This window comes from Ciconia boyciana, chromosome 17 (assembly GCF_034638445.1).
Source record: "Ciconia boyciana chromosome 17, ASM3463844v1, whole genome shotgun sequence".
Classification (NCBI taxonomy): domain Eukaryota; kingdom Metazoa; phylum Chordata; class Aves; order Ciconiiformes; family Ciconiidae; genus Ciconia; species Ciconia boyciana.
Window position 1 is genome coordinate 9906532 of NC_132950.1, and position 18497 is coordinate 9925028.

The 18497-nt window shown below is 46.2% G+C and overlaps 1 protein-coding gene across 11 annotated transcripts in view; it reads right to left on the reverse strand.

Annotated features, from left to right (window-relative positions):
• The window catches only part of BCAS3 (BCAS3 microtubule associated cell migration factor), a 375222-nt gene that overhangs the window by 24359 nt on the left and 332366 nt on the right, over window positions 1-18497 (reverse strand). The gene's annotated exons all lie outside the window — the stretch shown is intronic.

Below are 18497 nucleotides of genomic sequence, written 5' to 3' on the forward strand. Positions count from 1 at the left end.
TTCATTAAAACGTTGGTGTTAATAGCACAGCGGGAGCAAACAGAGCCCTAAGCGCTGAACAGCTTTGACCAAGCAGCTGTAAGCAAAACGGTTAAATTAAAAATACGGACCCAATTCTGGCCTCGCATCAGTGACAGTCAGGAAATCGGCGTAATGGCGCTGATGGAAATGACAACAATCAGGAACTGTAATGTTAAAAACCTGCATATATGTTATTAAGTACACGTTAGACAACTAGAAATTATTTTTAAAGTTGATTTGCCTTTCACTGGGCTGTTGTTGAGCACTCTTCCCCCTTCTCATCTTGGACAATGAAAGCGGTCATTTCGTCTTTGGTAACGGGCACAAATTTTAGCCGATATCCCTGCCTTGCTCTTGAGCAGAAAAGTACAACAGTGCGGTAGACTGACGAGGGAAGGACGGCTTGCTTTCTGCCTTGTCTTGGAAGAATGTCTACTGAAGGAAAAAAGCGAGCCCCTCTTTCAGTCTGGGGTATCTGTGGTATTCTCTGTTCCTGCACTGTGAAATTTTAGGTCAAACGTGAGCTAACAGAGACTTTCATCAGCAGTGCTTTCCTGAAGATGCTGGCTAGTCTGATGGAGCGCACGTCCCTACACAAGATACTTAAAATAATTCCTTAACTTGCAGTTATTACCTCATTCGCGACAGGCTGTGATGTTCTGCTGAACGCAAAGATCAGATCCTGAATTCAAGATCGCTTCAAAGTACAAAGTAAAATTATTCTACTTTATTATGAGGCGAGTCTTCTGTGGAGGCTTACTTAAATCATTCCCACTTGGAACAAGATTAGAGTTATGCTTTGTTGCTTCAAGCACATACTATTTACTCAACTATTAGGTAACTGAATACGCAGCATTTATTGTGCCCGCTTTCTGCAAGCCTACCGAGGGGAAAAAATGCAAATGCCAATGTTTCTCAAAGTTAAAAGTACATGAAACACGTCCTTGTTATCAGGCCTTTGGTTTTCCCCTTTGATCAGCCGTCAGAAACTATCTACACTTGTAGTCTGTGACTGTACAGCTTCACAGCACACTCCCTGCCACTGACAGGTGGTAATAGAAAGGGTGAGAGACCAAGCCCCGCGGCAGGCGTCCCTTCCTCTGATAACGTCCAAAGTACCGGGTGATAACCGTTCGTAAACACTCGGGCAGCCGGTTAATCCATACATCAGCAAAGAGGGGCAGATAATTTTGAACTCTAATGGCATGGACAAAAGCACCAGGGCTGGCATTCAGGGATTTATATGGGCTGCAATGGTGACTTCTGGCTCCTGAATTTCATCGGCGCGCACAACTTTGATTTATCTCTTTGCCTGCCTGCAGAGTAGATTCCTGGCACTAGAAAACCATCAACACTAAAATGGACCTCTACAAAATGGGACCGTGGCTCTTATGCGATACGTGCACTTGAACTCTGGATGAATCCCAGTTTAAACCGAGAGGAGGAATGACCAAATATTTCAACTTTTAATGGGCCTTCGGATTTATAAGGTTACTCCAGTCTACTAATTTGTTTCAAAGCAAGGGTCCTTGAAGCTTGTTTGAGAAAATGCAGTGAGGAGGTGAAGTAATTTTGATGATGGTTAAGTCTCTGCAACGTTTCCGTATTGTCAGCTATCCTAACTGCAGGAGGAAAAGCAAAATTTGGGCTTTTTTTGAAGTTTCTTTTTTCGAGTCATCCTGCTGCGGTTTCATGCGACCCTGAGACCCCCACTCTGCGTATGCTCCGAGACCCCACCGACCTCACTTGTTTTTGATGGGGCTGTTCGTGTACCTGGAGAGCTACCGGGGGGGGCTCTTAAATCTGCATCCCAAAACCCCAGGGTGGCAGAGGGGAGATGGTGAGCTCCCGCGGCTTTGCAGGGTTGTGCCAGAGATGCCGATGAGAAATCTCTTCTTTACTAGCGTCTGCCCTTATTCTGAAAGTGAGAAATGGGAGCGTTTCTGCTCCTATAAGCAGACATATGAATAATAAGGCAAATGGCTTTTGAAGCTCTGCCAAGATGCCTGCATACACGTACGGGGAGAAACTTCGGAGAGCGCCCGGTCTCTGGCTCCTGAGATACTTGAGTGAGAGCAAAGGAGACAAGTGCAGCGTTACCCCTGCAATCAGGGCCAAGAGCTGCCAAAACTTCTTAGCAGCAACGTGTGAGGTTGCAAGTGTTAATGGAAACGCAGGTTAGAGGGATTAACTGCACAGAAAATTTTCTTGTAAAAAAACCCGTAAGGCTGGTGAAGCTCTAGTTTTATCTTTCCTCCCTTTTCGCTCCTTCTCTGTGTTAGGAGTACACATCTGGCAATACGATTCACGTCCAGGCATCCAGCTGTGATTCACCGGCCACCACTGTACCCTGCGGGGGATCTCCCTGCCTGGGAGGAAGGGCGGCGGGGGCAGAGGAGGTCTGTGCACCCTCATCTGCTCTGTGTGCCGGTGGAGCCCACAAATTCCTCCTTATTTCAATATACACGTTGATAAAATGGGTTCCACGTCAAGCTGAACGTGCAGATGCGCGACCGAGGTTACTCGGGGCGCGGGGGTAGAAAATGGGACCTCGCTTCAACAGGCAGGTCCCTTCCTACCATAAAGCCTTGGCTCTGTCCCTCTCCAGTGTAAACCAAAACCATTTCAGGAAAAACAAGACAAATTGTCACGGACCTTCCTGTTCTTCTTGCCACTGCATCAGCAGGCAGCACGCGTATCAAAGTAAAATAATTTTTTGCAAGGCAGCAGTAAGTCCTGGGTATTTTTACGCCTTGGGAAATTCTTCGGTGAAGTGCATGAAATGGCAGACGGGCTGCTTGCCCCCCAGGAGCCTTCGGGTGCTTTGCCCTACGTACGTCGCTGCCAACAGCACGCAAGCTAGTGGCATTAAGCCTACACTGATAGCAGCTAACCATATCTTTGCTATTTATTAAATTGTAATCTCTCTTTCTGCCTGCCTTGCTCTCCCCTTGTCAATCCTAGTATCTCAGTTGATAACCTATCAAATTCCCCATCGTCGGCCAGAGAGAAGTTTACAAATAAACCCCAGTGGAGCGTCCTGCTCTCAAAATCCCCCAAACCCGCAGCCAGAATGTAACGGCAGAACCAACGTGGCTGAGAAAGCTCCTGCTGATTCAAGGGATTACTGAAGGGTTGAGAGAAGGCAGACTTCGCCCCGTGCCTTTACTGACAAACTGCTGAAATCCTACTGACAGCCACCAATATCAGAGCTGGATGTGCGAAGCCTAGCCTTTCTTCTGTCCCCCAGACCTGACGCAGCTTTGATGGTGGAACAGGTTCCACCTAAAAGGAGCGATTCATTTAGAAACAACTCAAGAAAGAAGCAAATCAGGTATTACGTTAGTCAAGCAATTACTAGTGAAATCCTGGTGAAACCTCATTAAATCACTGAACAAAAATCCCATTGACTTAAAATTGTGTCAGTATTTCATCCTATCACGTGGTGCTTTCAAGCTAGCGGAACATTTACTTCTCCCCTTATTTACTGAGGGTGAAACCGGGTGGAAATCAAGACCATCAGCCTCCTTTGTATGATGCCCAAGCGCCGTCCCAGACCCACGGCACTCCAAATAAAAAACAACCCCAAATCAAACGACACGGAACACGTAGAAACCTTGGCTTGAACATCGAGATCCAAAGCGCTTTGTTTTGCAATTCCAGCATGTTTAGCTTTACGCTGCCCCAAACACTCCAAGCTAATTCTGCTCCACACGCAGGATTTTCCTATTAAAACTCGAATTTTCTCCTGATACCGATCTCCACTTCTGTCCTTCCACTGCCATTTGCCTCCCAACGAGCACTGCCCTTCACTCGCGCTGCTGCCAGATGGAGCGGAATCGGGCCCCCGTCTTTCTGCTTAACGTTTCTCGCATTTTATTAATGGCAAAGGCTTCTGTTATTACTCATACCAAATTACCTTGCTTAGAAGCACAGGATTTGTCTTTCGCGTTGCAATTGTTTCAAGGCTTTTAACATAAAAGGAAAATAAATTCTACAGAAAGAAAAAAAAACAAGCCCCAAACCTTGGAAACGTCCTTTCATTTCACAGTTAGCCCTACCAACCAAGACCGAGAAAACCAGAGAAGCGTATTTTCTTCTCTGAAAAATCTAGTAGTAAAAAGTATTTTTACAAAATATTTTAATGCTTCTAGCGTGTTATTTTTCTAAGTCAAAATAGCTAAGCTAAATCTTTCACCATAGCCCTTTAATTCGAAAGCCAGGGGAAATTTTTTTCATTAAACCTCTGGACGGCTTTGTTTAAAATATGAAATCAAGTAGCTCCATTTCCTGTCTTCTAAGGAACAGTAAATCAAAAAGAGTACGTTCTCCAAAAATACAGTAATGGTTCTATTAAAGAGCTTGACAGTTTTGAGCCTCACCTTGCATATTGCAACATACGTGTGAGCAAAAATAACAGAGTAAATAGGAGAGGAAATGACCTGCCAATTTTAACCGATAAAAGATGCATCCTTCTCACGAAAGGGACGGGGGTTCAACCCCCGGGGACGGCAGACCCTGGGGCGCGACCGAGACGGTCTCGGAGGGAGAGGAGGGGCTGCCCCTCGCCAAGCCCCGGCCTCTTCTGGCCCCTTCAGCAGCAGGAGCGGGCTCTGAGGGGGGTCCCGATCCGCTCGGCACCGGGCGCGCCAGTCACTGCCGCGGGAGCACGACGGGGCTGCCCAGAAAAGCCTCGGCTGGGAGCGAGAACCCCACGGGCGCGTGAGGAACCGGCGCGTGGAAATTCCTCGCCCAGAGTCGTGAGTCGAATTGTAACGTACCCCGTTTAAATATTAACGGTTGAACTTTCCTACGGGGTTTGCCAATTCACTTCCATGCCATAACTTTGTTACTCCAGGGGGAATGCCACAAAGCGGCCGCTCTCAGTGCTCGAACGGGGACCTGTGCAAATTCCTCACTGAAGCGTGGGGGAAGCGGCATCTCCCCGACCTGCTCCGTATCCGACTTTTGAACGCGCGCCCGTGCTTGGCAGCAGGCGCTGCCGATCCTCGCCGATGCACGGCTGACGCGCTGCCTGCCCGCTCTCCCACGGCACGCGCACGTCAAGCTACGTGTGACAGACTTTGCAACAACTCACCTCCGTGCGTGGCTGTTAAATCAAGGTGTGAATGTTAATTATTACCTTTGGAAGCGGTGGCAGGAGCTACAGCCTTTGCGAGTAACTTTATTTCCCTGTCATCTTCCCTCCCACGGAGTTTCTTTTTTTCCAGAATCGCTCACAGTTCTGCTATAAACAGGACATTACTCACCAGCTCTGTATCCTGTGAGTGCATTTAATTAATGGAGACTTCAGTCGGGGTGCCCAGTCCCACAGGCAACGAACACTTTCAAATCCCTTTGAACTTTTGGCTAAGCGAGGCTGAGAGGTTCCTGTGTCCCCCCTCAGCACGCTACAGACTTGTAAACAAAAATACTGTTTATTCCTCTGTCGTTATTTCTAACTGAGTTTTAAGCAAACGTGCAGCTGCCGGGAGGAGCGAGCCCGGCGGCGGGGTGGCCCTGGGAACCCCCGTGCCCGGCGGCTTTGCGGGACGAAGGTGGACGGTCGGGGAAGGTGGACGGTCGGGCAGGAGGTTGCCCAGCCGTCGCCCACGTTCGCTGCAGCAGCGGCCACGCGCTCCCGCTGCCCAGCTCGGGACACCGGCCGAGGCAACGGATGGCAACGTTCGGGATCGTCGCGGTGCCGCGGTGCAAGCTCGGCAGGTCCTTGGTGACCGTCTCGCCCTCCTCCGCCTTCCCGCCGCCCCGACAAATGCTGTCTCCTCCGGTCCTGCACAAGGGGTTAACCACGGGCTCAGGAGAAGCATTTCGGATGATGAGGAACATAGCCAGCCATCGCAGCCATCGTGAAGGCTTTCAAATGTGAGCGAGGCTGCAATTTTCAGAGCTGCAGCAGTGAGATGTTTTTATAAATACATAAATCTTTTCAAGGAAAAACAAATATAGAAGAAAGAATGTAAACATTATTGTAAAATGCATTATAAAATGTCTGTTGTTTGTTAATTTTGCTCCTTATTATCCAGTCTATCTGTACCACCGATGTTGAAACATTTGCCCTTTTTTTTTTTTTTTTTCCAGAACTCCCTTATTCATTTAAAAATAGTTTCCTGCATGTTATATGAATAAGCAAAACCTAAGGTCCTAAATCCAGGAGAACTTTGAAGTATGAAACCCATGGTCTATGGGAACTATGTTTTCATTAATCAAAGTAGATGTTTCTAAAGCCATCAGATTTATCATGACTGGATTTCATATGTGAAACCCAATATACACACAGACATACACTGCTTGTCCTTTTGGATTAGTTCTGACCTTTTACTCTCCTTTCTGAAGGATCTGCCTTTCCTCAGAGCAAGGCTGCCCTGTTTTACCACTGCATCAGCCAAAGGAGCCTTGACAAAGTACGGTTTCAACTCTCCGCTTTCTGTGTCTGAGTACGAGTCTGGGTTAAGGTCAAAACATAAATGATTAAGTATATTTATTAAACTCTGCCTTTGCCTTGAATGCTCCCTGCGACTCTCTCGGATGCCATCCCAACTGCAGTTTCACACCAGCCCGCTGGTAATACACCTGGCCACCAAACGAGGGACCCGAGTGTCACCGCAGCGCCGACGTCCAGCCCCGGGCTGGCAAAAGCTGAAGGAAGCCCCCCAGAGCCCCCCGAGCGTCGCCGAGGGCTCCCGCAGCCCTGGCCGAGCTCCTGGCTTCCCCAGAGGCGCGGAGGTTAGCGAAAGGACACGGGAGAGAGACGGGATGGTTTAAAAACTGGAGGCAGGATGTGACATCCATCCAAAGCAGGACTTAAAAGATAAAATGCAAAAAATCCGCGTTTGGTGTCATCGGGGAAATTTATGCCGCGGTTCTGCAGTACCAGAAGCCCAGGACTTTGTCATCTTGCTTAAAAGAACGAGAGGCTGGGGGCAAGCGCGGGCTCTGCTGCGGGCACAGGCGGCTGCAGGCACCCCTGGGGACGGCGCAGCTCGACTACAGCCTAAGGAATACAAGATAAGGAGCACAGCACTGAAAAATCACACGAGCGTATTCGTACTCTTTTTGCAACGCTGGACGCAATTTATTTAGTGGTCTAAAAGCAAAAAGAGATGGAAACTACAGTATAACTGGATGCTATTATGACGTTAAAAACAAAATACCCCCTCGTAATAAAACTAATTTCCAAGAAAAAAAAGGGTTTTTTTCCCTTGAATAGCAAGGTTCTTGCATATTTTAACTCTTTACTGCTTTGCCGAATCAGAACGCCTGGAAAAAATCAGGAATGCTATGATCAGCCCCAAGCCCCCTTAGAGATTAACATTTCTTTACATTTAATCCTGACATAAAGTAGAGTATCCTGAAGACCAGAGAGCTCTGCACAACGTGGGGCAGTTGGGGTGGGTGCGCGTTACCAGGTACGATTCTGCACCGCAGAAACTTCACCTGATGTTCTTTCAACCTCCAGGTCTGGAAATTTCATTAAAAAAGGATTCGCAAAAGATCTTCAGCACTTTTTAGTTTTTGCAAGGTTGGAAATGTTTTCCTGTGGTATTCGCATACTTACAATTCTCAGTCCTGGTTAAAATTAGAAAATCCAGTAACTTTTTTTTCCTCCTAGTAAAGTGTCCCACTCTCTGAAGATCTACGACTTAGTTAGGCTTACCGTAAGATGATTATTGAGATTTTCAACAATGCCTAGGAAATTTAAACACACAATGAATTCCATTAAATCTCAGTGGAGGCTTTGTTAGACGAGTCTTTATTTTGTTTTACTTCTCATCTGAATAAAAGCTGCGACTTTCTGCTGCTGAAGTCTTTGTGTTGGCTTCACTGGGAAAAGCTGTGTACGATGCAGGACGGACACATCTGGTATTTCTGTGACGCTACATAACGATGCTGATTTGCTTATTTGTTTATACACCAAGTCATTTTGGAACTCTTTGGAAGAGGTTTGCAGGCATACCCCTGTCGTAGCGAGCTCACTTCGCGAGGCAGAAATACGCCAATTCCACTGGAGGGACTTGCATTATATATGACCTCCCTTAGGAAAACGGCAAGATTTATCTTGCTTATTATCAATCTCGTGGCATGTGCAAATGCACGTAGATATATACGGACAAAGGACACATAATGGATTATAAAAGGCTCATATTTACCCATAAGTAAGGAAAGATCTGACAACTCATCGGGGTTTTCTGGATAACTAAGATCTTATGTTACACTTTGAGACACAAGTGTGGATTTGTCATGTTGCTTGAGAATTAGTGGTAACTGTCCGAGCCAAGGAATTTAATTCCGATTGTTTCATTTGAATTAAAAAAATCTTAGTGTTGAAGAAACATTGGAACTGTGCTACGTACTAATATATCACTCAAATTGTAATAGGAGACTCTTTCTCGTGTAACAAACAGAGAGTGTGATGCTTGGAAGGGCCAAGTTCATCGCGGGTACAGTTCCTCCCCAGCTGAACTGTAGGGGATACCCTACCCTAAACCCAACTTACCCACCTTAAACCTACCTTAAACAAAGGAGGGGCGAAGGCTTCTCCGTCACAGACCCGCCCGGATGGAGCTGCACAGCCGGGACGGACGTGGCCCAGCACGCTGCCTCAGCCCTGCCCGAGCACCCTTAACAGACCGAGCCTAGCAGGGACAGAGACTTCTGCTGGGCTTTGGGTCAGTTTTTCTTTATAAGTAAATATATGCACAGAGAAATGTTCGCAAACAAGGGGAGATAAAAGGGCAGTTTCTTAGCGGCTAGGAGAAAGCTTGCAGAAAAGAATCTGCAGGAAAGTGGCCGAGCAGTCATCGAAGCTCCGGAAATGTGAAATTTGGTTTATATCACTAGCAGCCGGTTAAGAATGAAACTGAAATATTTTTTGCATTATAAGAGCAAACATTTCTCTGGTCTCATATCACCTTTTCCAGATGAAACATTTCACAACCCAGCCGACATATAAACAGAAACCCAAATATTTTCCTAAGGTGCATCACTAATCCCACTCGGGGCCTCTAACTTGTAATTTATTTGTCTTACCTCACTATGAGATAATGGACGGGTCGGTTCCAAGCTACTGCCTAATAACTACTTGTACACAGGATAAATAAATCTCACTTGCAAATACTAGGCACTCGCTAGGTGTTCAGGAGGAGCTCGGAGGGCGATTTCTATTTTCCGGCCGGTCGCTGCCCAGCACGTGCACGGCAGCACCCCGGCTCCTGCCCTCGCCTGCCCAAAGCTGCAAAGCTGCCCGCAGCATTCGGAAGCAGGAGGCATCTGCGGTTTGCAACCGCTTCGAAGAAATTAGCATATCTGAGTCATTTATAGTAGGGGTTTCCGTGTCGGTAATGGAACCCCTTGCCATACACCTATGCTGTAACTGGCCTTTCCTTAGGGAGTAACAGAGGCGTGACGACCTTCTTCTGACACTTTCTGTAGCAATCCTCACTGTGTTAACATGCCATTCATTAGAGTTGTAGCTAATACTATGTGCGCAGCCTGCCGTAAACACAACTTCCCTACAAGTATTTTAACGTATTTCACAAACAGCGTGAGATGGATTCAGGTATTAAAACCAGAGCGATGGAAAGGTTTGTGTTCGGGGCAGCTGAGCGGCCGCTGTCAGGACAGAGCACCATTAACATCAGGAACTGGTTAGGAAACTTACTCTTGCTACTTATTAATTGAGCAACCCAGACCAGGGAATGGAGGAGAGATTGCAACACACACCTAGAGGGCCAAATCCTTAGCCCAGGCAAAATGAATTATCAGCGCTGATCTAAAGCGCTGTTTTATTGCTTACACCAGGGAAGAGCTGGAACATCACGGTTTAAGTAACTCGCCCAAGGTCACTGGGCAAGTCTGTGCCAGGGCTGCCCAGAAAGAAATCTTCTGTCTGAGGACACCCCAGTGCAATGCCACATCTTCCTAGAGGCAGGAAAACACGCGACTGGACGGGACCTCCGGAGCCTCCGAGTCCTGCCCTGGCCCTGCAGCAGGTCCCAGATGCCTTTCCATCAGCTCTGGGCGTTTTGGAAATTGCTCACTCCAAGTCTCTAGATCCTTCCAAGAACACTAGGAAAATGTGTTTCTTTAAGGAGTACAGAGAAATGTGAAATTTTATGCTTAGAAAATAATAAAAATTTAAAAAACCTTAAACTTGTTTCCTTGTAAGCCTTCCAAGTCCGGGAAGATAAATTCTTTTGGCCTGATTCTGAATTCATTAAAAGCACGTGCCAAGTTGCACGAGCTAGTTATCTAAGCTCCAGCAAGGACTGGACCTACAAAGCACTGAAATCTCTGGTCCCAAGCCAGCTTAAGCATATACTTAATTATAAGCATGCAAACAGCCACAGTGACTTCAATAGTAGCATATATATGCTGAAAGTTAAGTGTGCGCTTAAGTGTGCTGCTGGAGCGGGGCCAGAGCACTTGGTGACTCGCAGTACCGAGGTCTGATCTCCTACCAAACCCTGTCCAAGGGAGGAACTTCACTCCAGCCAGGCAGGCTTTGGAAAGGCCAGGCAGGACCCAGCTGGTCAGGAGCCAGCAGACCCGTCCTCGCTGTCTGAAGTTTTCCTCTGCATACATTGAGGAGGTTTTGCCCTTGTCACTTATGTTATCCATCAGACATCTGGTGGCTGGATAAGGCAGAGCGACATTGCAAGGTGAGATGATGGAGTGAAAAAATTATTGCAACTGGCATGTCCTAGCCTAAGGCTTTCGGTCATTTAACTCATCTCGCTCTCGTCCTCAGAAAAGACGGTACTCAAAGGGCAGGAGATTTACCCTTCTACATGCCTCATGTTTGCACTTGACAATTTGCAGTAACAACTCCAAATGCAAACAGGAGTTAGGCAACGATGGCTCACTGTTTACGGCTAAAAGCAAAGCTTTCAGGAATAAGGAAGAACTACTTAAAAAATAGTCATAAAAGGACTCCTGCAGCATTGAATAACGCCACCATTTTTTTACTTGACAATGGCACTCTGACCTCCTGTTCCAGAAATCACAGAAGGTGACTAGACGGGTGCGCCTATAGGGCACCACTCTTATGGGGACAAATGAAAATTAACATTTTTCATACGAATGTCCTCATCTTGGGATGTCTCTGTCTTCTTCCATCGGATCACTGCCTACGAGAAAGCCCACTACGTACAGGTTTTTCAATAAATGGTAGATGAACATTTGCGCCCGGGTTAAAGTCTGCTGCCAGACGCTCAGTGAAACTCCTTGACTTCAGACGAACGAGGCTGATGTACACCAGTGGGGATGCGGACCGAAGGCACCACGCCGGAGCCCCATCCCCTGCAGGCTTCTGCCCTGGCGGCTGCTGCCCACGGGGGTCTGCCTCACTGCTTCAGCCCTACGCTTCCATCCGTATCACCGAGACAAACGGACCTTCCACAAAAGCAGAAAAGGACGGAAAGTGGGTGCATCAAGCCAAACAAATGCAAAAAAAATCAAGGGTAGGAGGAATGTCTGATAATTCGTGTGGTGCCATTCATTTATGAAATGCAGGGTGCTCTAACTTGGAAGCACAAGAACCGGTATTTTCATAGTCAACCTTCTTTTTTCTTCCTTCAATAAAACCTATTTTGGAGCACCGATGGCAAGGACATGCTTTGCTGTGATTTACGAAGCAACGCAACCTACAGTGTAATCTGGGATTAACCACTCAACCAGAAGCCACCAAAAGCCCGAAGGGATCAGGTACGCAGGGAGGGATGAAGGAAAAAACTTCGGTGTCTGGAAGTCCAGATCATGATGCCCCAAATCCTTGCCCGACCCCACAGGCCCTGTCCGTCTGGCAGATTTCCCTGCATCCAGGAAGAACCGCCCCAGTTTTCCCAGCACCTTGGCCCCTTCCCGGCACATCTAGGATGCTCGGAGTGGGTGTTTCTCCCTGCCTGCGTCCCCAGGAGGGCCCGATTCAGCCACTCAGCTCCGCGCACACTCTATAGCCCCCTCTAAATACACTTTATGGCACCGACTGGCTTAAGCACCACAGCGAACGCGGGGCCATTCACACCCAGAGATGGAGCTGCCCCGTCGCACGCAGCCCCGCCGGCCAGGGCAGGAAAGCCCGTCTCTCCCCAGGGACCCCGGCATCTAAAACCTGGTACCGTGACCTTCTGGGTTGCAATACCTAAATCCTCCTGTGAAACTAGCTTTAGTCCATGTGAATAGTTTGACGATTATAACCATGCTGCTTGCCAAGGCAAGACAGATTCCGAGAGCTGCAGACTACCATTCTCGTGGACAATAAATATTCCCCTGAAATCATAGCCTGTACATATTTAAAAGGATAAACCTGCTACTAATAACTACGAATCAAATGAGAAGATTCCAATTTTTATGCCAGAAAGCTAACAAAAATCTTCAGTGTGTTATAAACAAGTATCTATCATTATAAACTAAGTTCAGCATGTAAAAATCCAAAGATGGAGTTTATTGTCTTTAATGGCTGAGAAATGACAAGTGTGTTTGGTTGAAAAGGAATTTAGCAAGAAGTAGTTCTGTACAAGAACCAAAATCCGTCTTAGAAAAAGAAAATCACTGCTGACAGTTTTACAGTAGAATTAAGCCGCTGTGAACTCTCAGAAGTGGGGCTAATCACAAGTTTCTGGGGAATTTAATACAGAAAAGAAATCTGATTATTAGGGAGAATCCTAGACCTCAGGTAGAAGCTGATCCTGCACCTTTCCCAGTCTAAAATTACGAGTCGAACCGCTGACGTTCTGCAGAGGGGAATGCTTTCTGACAGCCCGCTGAGCCGCCTCCCTTTTGTCAGCAGAGTGATGATCTGCGAGCCCATCGGAGCAACCACCGATCCAACCTTCTGTCCTAACGATCTTCCCATCAGCACCAAGCCATCTCTGAGCGCGCTTGGCGCAAAGCATCGGGAGGAAAAACTTGCTTTAAAACCACAGAGAAGCGAATCCAAGGAGGTCAGCAAGTGGGTGTCAGGTACCGGCTAACGAAGATACGAGAGGGATGCATCAGGTCTGATGATGTGGCTGTGTAAATACCTGTAGAAGCGTTCCCTACAGCGGGCAAGCTCAAGGGTGGAAGCTGTCCAAGGGGAATCTCTCAAAAAGCCTGGACAGCAGCAAAAAATGTGACAAAAACCTTGCCAAATGTTTTAGTGCTCTGCTGAAAGATCAAGGTGGAAGGAGCCTCTGCGCTGGAAGCCTTGGAACAAAGACAGACTTTCCTGGAACCGAGCGCGTAACTGTTCAAACATCAACCCATCATCTCAGTTGTGAACCGAAGAAATAACAATAATCGTTTTACAGAGAGAGCAAGGAAAAGGGGGAGAAAGGAAGTAAAATCTTTTGCCAGTTCCAGGTACACTGACATCCCTATCTGCAGATGAATTTAAATCAAGGAAAGAGGGGAAAAAAGTGGGACATGAGATGAAGTAAAGAAAACATTTCTAAGTACAGCAAGTGACCAGATTGGGAATGTATTCTGGGAGAAGTAACTTCTCCTAAGCACACAAGCATTACCTTTGATACATTAAAAGGTCAACAGAGGCACGAGTAGTTTCATATATGGAGAATAAATTCAAAAGGTATGTTAGGGCATGTTCAAAGCACTGAGGGAAACGGCGGTGCAGCTCTGGTGTCCATCAAGCCATGTTTATTGATGTTCTTGCTAGCTGAGGCAAGGTTTGGGAACATGGATCATAACACCATTTTTATACCCTATAAAAGTACACTGCGAAGCGATGAGAAATGTGGATTGTTGAGTTGTGCCAGGCAAGTCCATTATAAAGAAGGAGTGTACTTTTTCGTAAGGCTTTTTACAATGCAGAGAGTAATTCTTTTCTTGCTGTGAAAAAAATTGGGACCCCTCCAAAGCACATGTTTCACAAATCTCCAAAAAGTGGAAAGCAAGATTCCAAGAGGAGAAGTGTAGGAGGTGCAGTGTGAGAACAGAAGTTGGGGACGAGCTTCCTGCGTGTCCCGCGCTGGGGACGGATGGGGCAGGGGCCAGCCCAGGACCTCTGCTAGCACACTCGGAGCCTGCGCAGCGGCTCCCTCCCCAAGCCGTTTGCTTCATAACTGATCTGCGGGCGGGATCTGGGGCTGCATCGGAAGCTGGTTATCCTCCCTGCAATTACAGCAGATTTTGTTTAACTGCGTTCAAAACAGGAGGTGAAAATAGAGATGTTTAAGACCACCTGCATTTTCTGCTTAATCAAGCAGAGAACTGCCTTCTCATTCCAAGGGGGAGAATTAGCATCTTAGCACCTTGTTTCTCCAAGACATTTGACCTTTGTAGCTCTACAAACTAAGACACTGGCTAATTTTCATCTAGTTGGACACTGTTTGGAAACTACGGAGGAAGTGGGATATGTTGGAGGCGTTTTGGTGAAATATTTAAACTGGAGAGTTGCCACTGAGCTGAAGGCACCTTTTCCCCAGAGCCCCTGAAGCTCTGCCAGGGCACAACGGAAAGAAGGCCCGGAGATGATAAAGACCTTCGAGCGCATAATTCAGTCTTTTTCATGTCAACTTTGAAAGCCAGTCCCAAATCCACGCCCATATCTAAACATGTTAGTTTGTCGGGTGGGACGAGGGAAGGCATCGCCTAAAGAGGTCACATCAGTATGATCTTCGGGTCGATGCAAACAAGGCTGCAAGGATTTCCTTACTGAGATTGTTTCCAATACGCTCTGTATACCATTGAAACCAGAGCGAGTGGAAATAGTAAAATAACTTTCCAGCTTTATGTCCGAGTCTTGTTGATACCACTCTGACCAGCCCGGTAAAGCAATTTGTCCATCTTATGCCTTATTTTCTCCACCTGTATAACAGGCACGAGACAATATAGCTACTTGACTTCAGTTTCCCCAAAAATAAATATCTGGGAATGCTCTGAGGTCTCAGTAGCAAGTCCGTGCATATCGCTGCTCACAAAAGACCCCCTGTAGCTAACAATATGACTTCGGAACACCTTGAAAATCCAAACCAGATGAGTGCTGTGCCCATCTACATCAAAAAGCTGCCGTTTTTCAAACCACCCGCTTGTTAGGTCAGAAAGCCTGCGAGGCCTTAGCTTCTGCGGGTTGTAGCATCACAAGTTTTAGGCAGGTTTAGAGAACCCATCCTAACACTCACAGCAGTAAAGACAAACAGCCTAAGCTGAACTGGAAATCTCACACTGTTCGTAAAGAATGAAATCCACTTCTGTGCTGAGAACAGGCGCGAGGCCAGTATACCTTTTAAGACCCATTTTCAGGGCTTAGTAAGACATAAGTGGTGCACAGACCTTGGGCTAGCCTTCAGCGCAGGAAGGGATTTTACCCATAATAAACTAGCAAGAGCCCGTAGTGCAAATTTCTGCAGGACCTTTGATGGGATGACAGCTACAGGAACGCAATAAGCCAACAGACTTGTAACCACCGAGTCCACCTACCCTTCTCATATAAATAATAGGTCCAAGACAAAGGAAGTGGAAATTAGATGCTTGTGGTGAATTGCAGAGAGCCAAAGACCTTATAAGATACCCAGTACTTACATCTACACTTAATTAGGAGTGAAACTGCAGACATGAGACCTCAACATGTGGTATTCACATGTGGGCTCAAAAATACTGTCAAAGCCAGTTTTCTTATGGTTAAAACGTTGAGGATATGATGCAGAGGGAAAGTCTGGAGATGCCTGGTCAACAGCCCCAGCTGTCTGTGTAACGACACGCTGTGCTCTACCAGCTCGAGCGCAGGGGCTGCTCCAGCGCTGTTCACGCAGATGCCAGGTTTTGCCCTTGCACCCCGAGGTGCAAGAGAGGTCCCGAGGTGTCTGTTGTATGTACTGACTGAGCAGTCAAAACCTAAACAAGAAGAAATCTGAAATTCAGATGTTAGCGTCAAAACTAATAGGAAACAGGATGCAGCTCTAATGCAAATACAGTGGTCCAAATTCTGGTCTCAGTTATGACCCAGCAAGTCCAATATGAGCGCAGGGAAAACGCATTCTGTTGTACATTAATAAGAATCTTGTCTCGCAGACTTAAAAATAAACTTGTAACTTTTTTTGATCCTATGTAAAATCCCAGCAAGGTTTTCTCCAGGAATAGGCAAAGGACAAAACTGCTTGTTATCCTGATATTACTTGACCTCAGAGACACCTACGACAGAGTCGGGGTCTACCGCTGAAATCCCGGTTCCACCAAAACCAACAGGAGTTTTGCCAAGGCATTCAGTGAAGGCAGGGTTTCACCCCAAATCTTTAAAGGAATATAATTTTCTGAAGAGAAAAATACATTAAGACACAAACAAATGCTTCTCTACAGATATTTTAAACAGATTTTAAAGAAGGTTAAAGGAACTTAATTAAGACTGCGAATAGGTGGATGTCATCTTCATGTTGCGTATAAACAATTCATCATGACTCACATTTCTACAACACTGCAGTGAGCTGGACTAGCTCTCTGCGAACAAAACCAGAGACATCTGCAAATCGGATTTAAAATCTTTTTTTTTTTCTTTTTTTTAAAAACCAAAATGATTAAAAGTTGAAGAAACACTTCCATATGGAAGAATCTTACCCCAACAGGTCACCACAAAGACACTTCAAACACAATAAAACAGGAAGTGCTAAAAAAAGCATAGCAGCTCACAAAAACCCCCACAACCTTTTCCACAGAAAAAATATATGTCACCCTGGGTAGAAAAACCATTTGGCAGTGTAATGTGTCTTTAATCTGCTCAATTTGCTTATTATAGTAAAGGGTTAGAGGAATTTTCAAGCGGTGGCCAAAAATACTACAATGATATCCTCCCCTCAAAAAGTAAACTTACTTAAAGGGAATTAACTTCTTCAACTTAAATATTTCAAAGCTGAAAGTACCCCCACTGGAAAAAAAAAAAAAAAAAAAAAAAAGCAAGCTCCTGTCCACAAAGGATGGTTTAACCGCTCAGCCCCGGGACGCAGCAATCGTTCGTCCACGCCGGACTGTGCCAGGCGCCCGCTCTGCTCCCGAGGCAGCTCCGCAGCGCTTGCAGGAGGGGAGCAGCAAGCACCCAGCTGAGCTTTTGATGTGCCTGTTGCTGGACTTTAGAAGGGCAAATGTACTCCGAGGCACCACGGAAATAAAATAGCCCGGTATTCCTCGACCCTAACCCGAACGGCCGCGCGCATGGGGCCGGGAGCCGAGCGCTCGGGAGCAGAGCGCAGAGGCACTGCTGGCACCAGAGCCAAACTCAGGATTACCCGACGTCAGAAACAAATTGCTTTTGAGCCTATCGATTTGCCAAGTCGCAAACCTTTAAAAACCAAGATAATAGTTAGAGGAGATGGATATAACCCAGCAAAACCACCTCTGCAGACGCACGTTCCTTTTGTGCCTACCCTAACGCAAACGGGGCACAGGGCGATTTTAGTTAACGTTACTCCCGATGTTCTCAACTCTACTGACTCAAGTATTTGGTCATGTTAAACCTGATAATTTATAAAAATGCTACGTCATTTTTCCAGGTTATCTACAATTAGAAAACCGTGCACGTGACCAACTTGCAACCGCCCGGGGCACGGATGGGCACAGCACGAAGCCGGGGGGGAAAGCCAGCAGCGTCTCCCCTCCTGGCTGCTGGCACTACAGAGATGCTTGGAGGAGGCTGACAAAGATGATAACAGGAAAATTTAAGGAAATCAAGGCTGCCTGCTCTAGATATTTAATATCCATGAGTTAAAGACAGAAAGGTGCAAAAAGCTTAATAAGTATTTGTGGCTGAAATTAAAACTTTAAAAGAAACTTATAGTGAACGGTAATGTATGCAATGACATCTGGGACTGTAATCAGCAAACTGCTTTCAAGAGCTGCCAAAGCAAACAGCCAAATAACAAATCCACTTTACAGATCATCAATCTGGTCGGGCACTTGCCAAGGTAAATAGTACAAGGCTGAAGTTTGCTTTGCAAACCAGTGAGCTGGGAGTTTAGCAAGGCCTGCTTCCAGGACAGCAATGCTGGGGCAGGGTCCTCGAAGCTTTGGTGTAGAGAAAAGTTCAACAATCCGATATTCAGCCAGTGATTCGGGGTGTGTAGAAAGATGAAATATAACCAACATCAGGCATTAAAAAAAAAAAAGAGAGATTCAGGTTATGTTCATAACTCATTTCATGATGACGACTATTAACATTGGTACAACTCAAACACGAACTGTCAGATAAAGCAGAGTTTATTGTAACGCTGCTTTGCAGATTGGGCAACATTTCATGGGAACTCCAAACCTAAGACTGAAAAAAATTAGTAGGAAATGAACCTTCTTTTATTTTCAAATGAGATAAAATCTGGCTCCAACTACCATATTTTACATTTTAGGGAAGAGGATATAAAACATCAAACAGTGATTTTTTTTTTTTCGTTATGAATGCAAGAAAGATAATTTATGGCGGCTGCAAAACATTTTTTTAAGAAGTAAAGCCTTTATGTTCTGTATACAATTTATAGGGT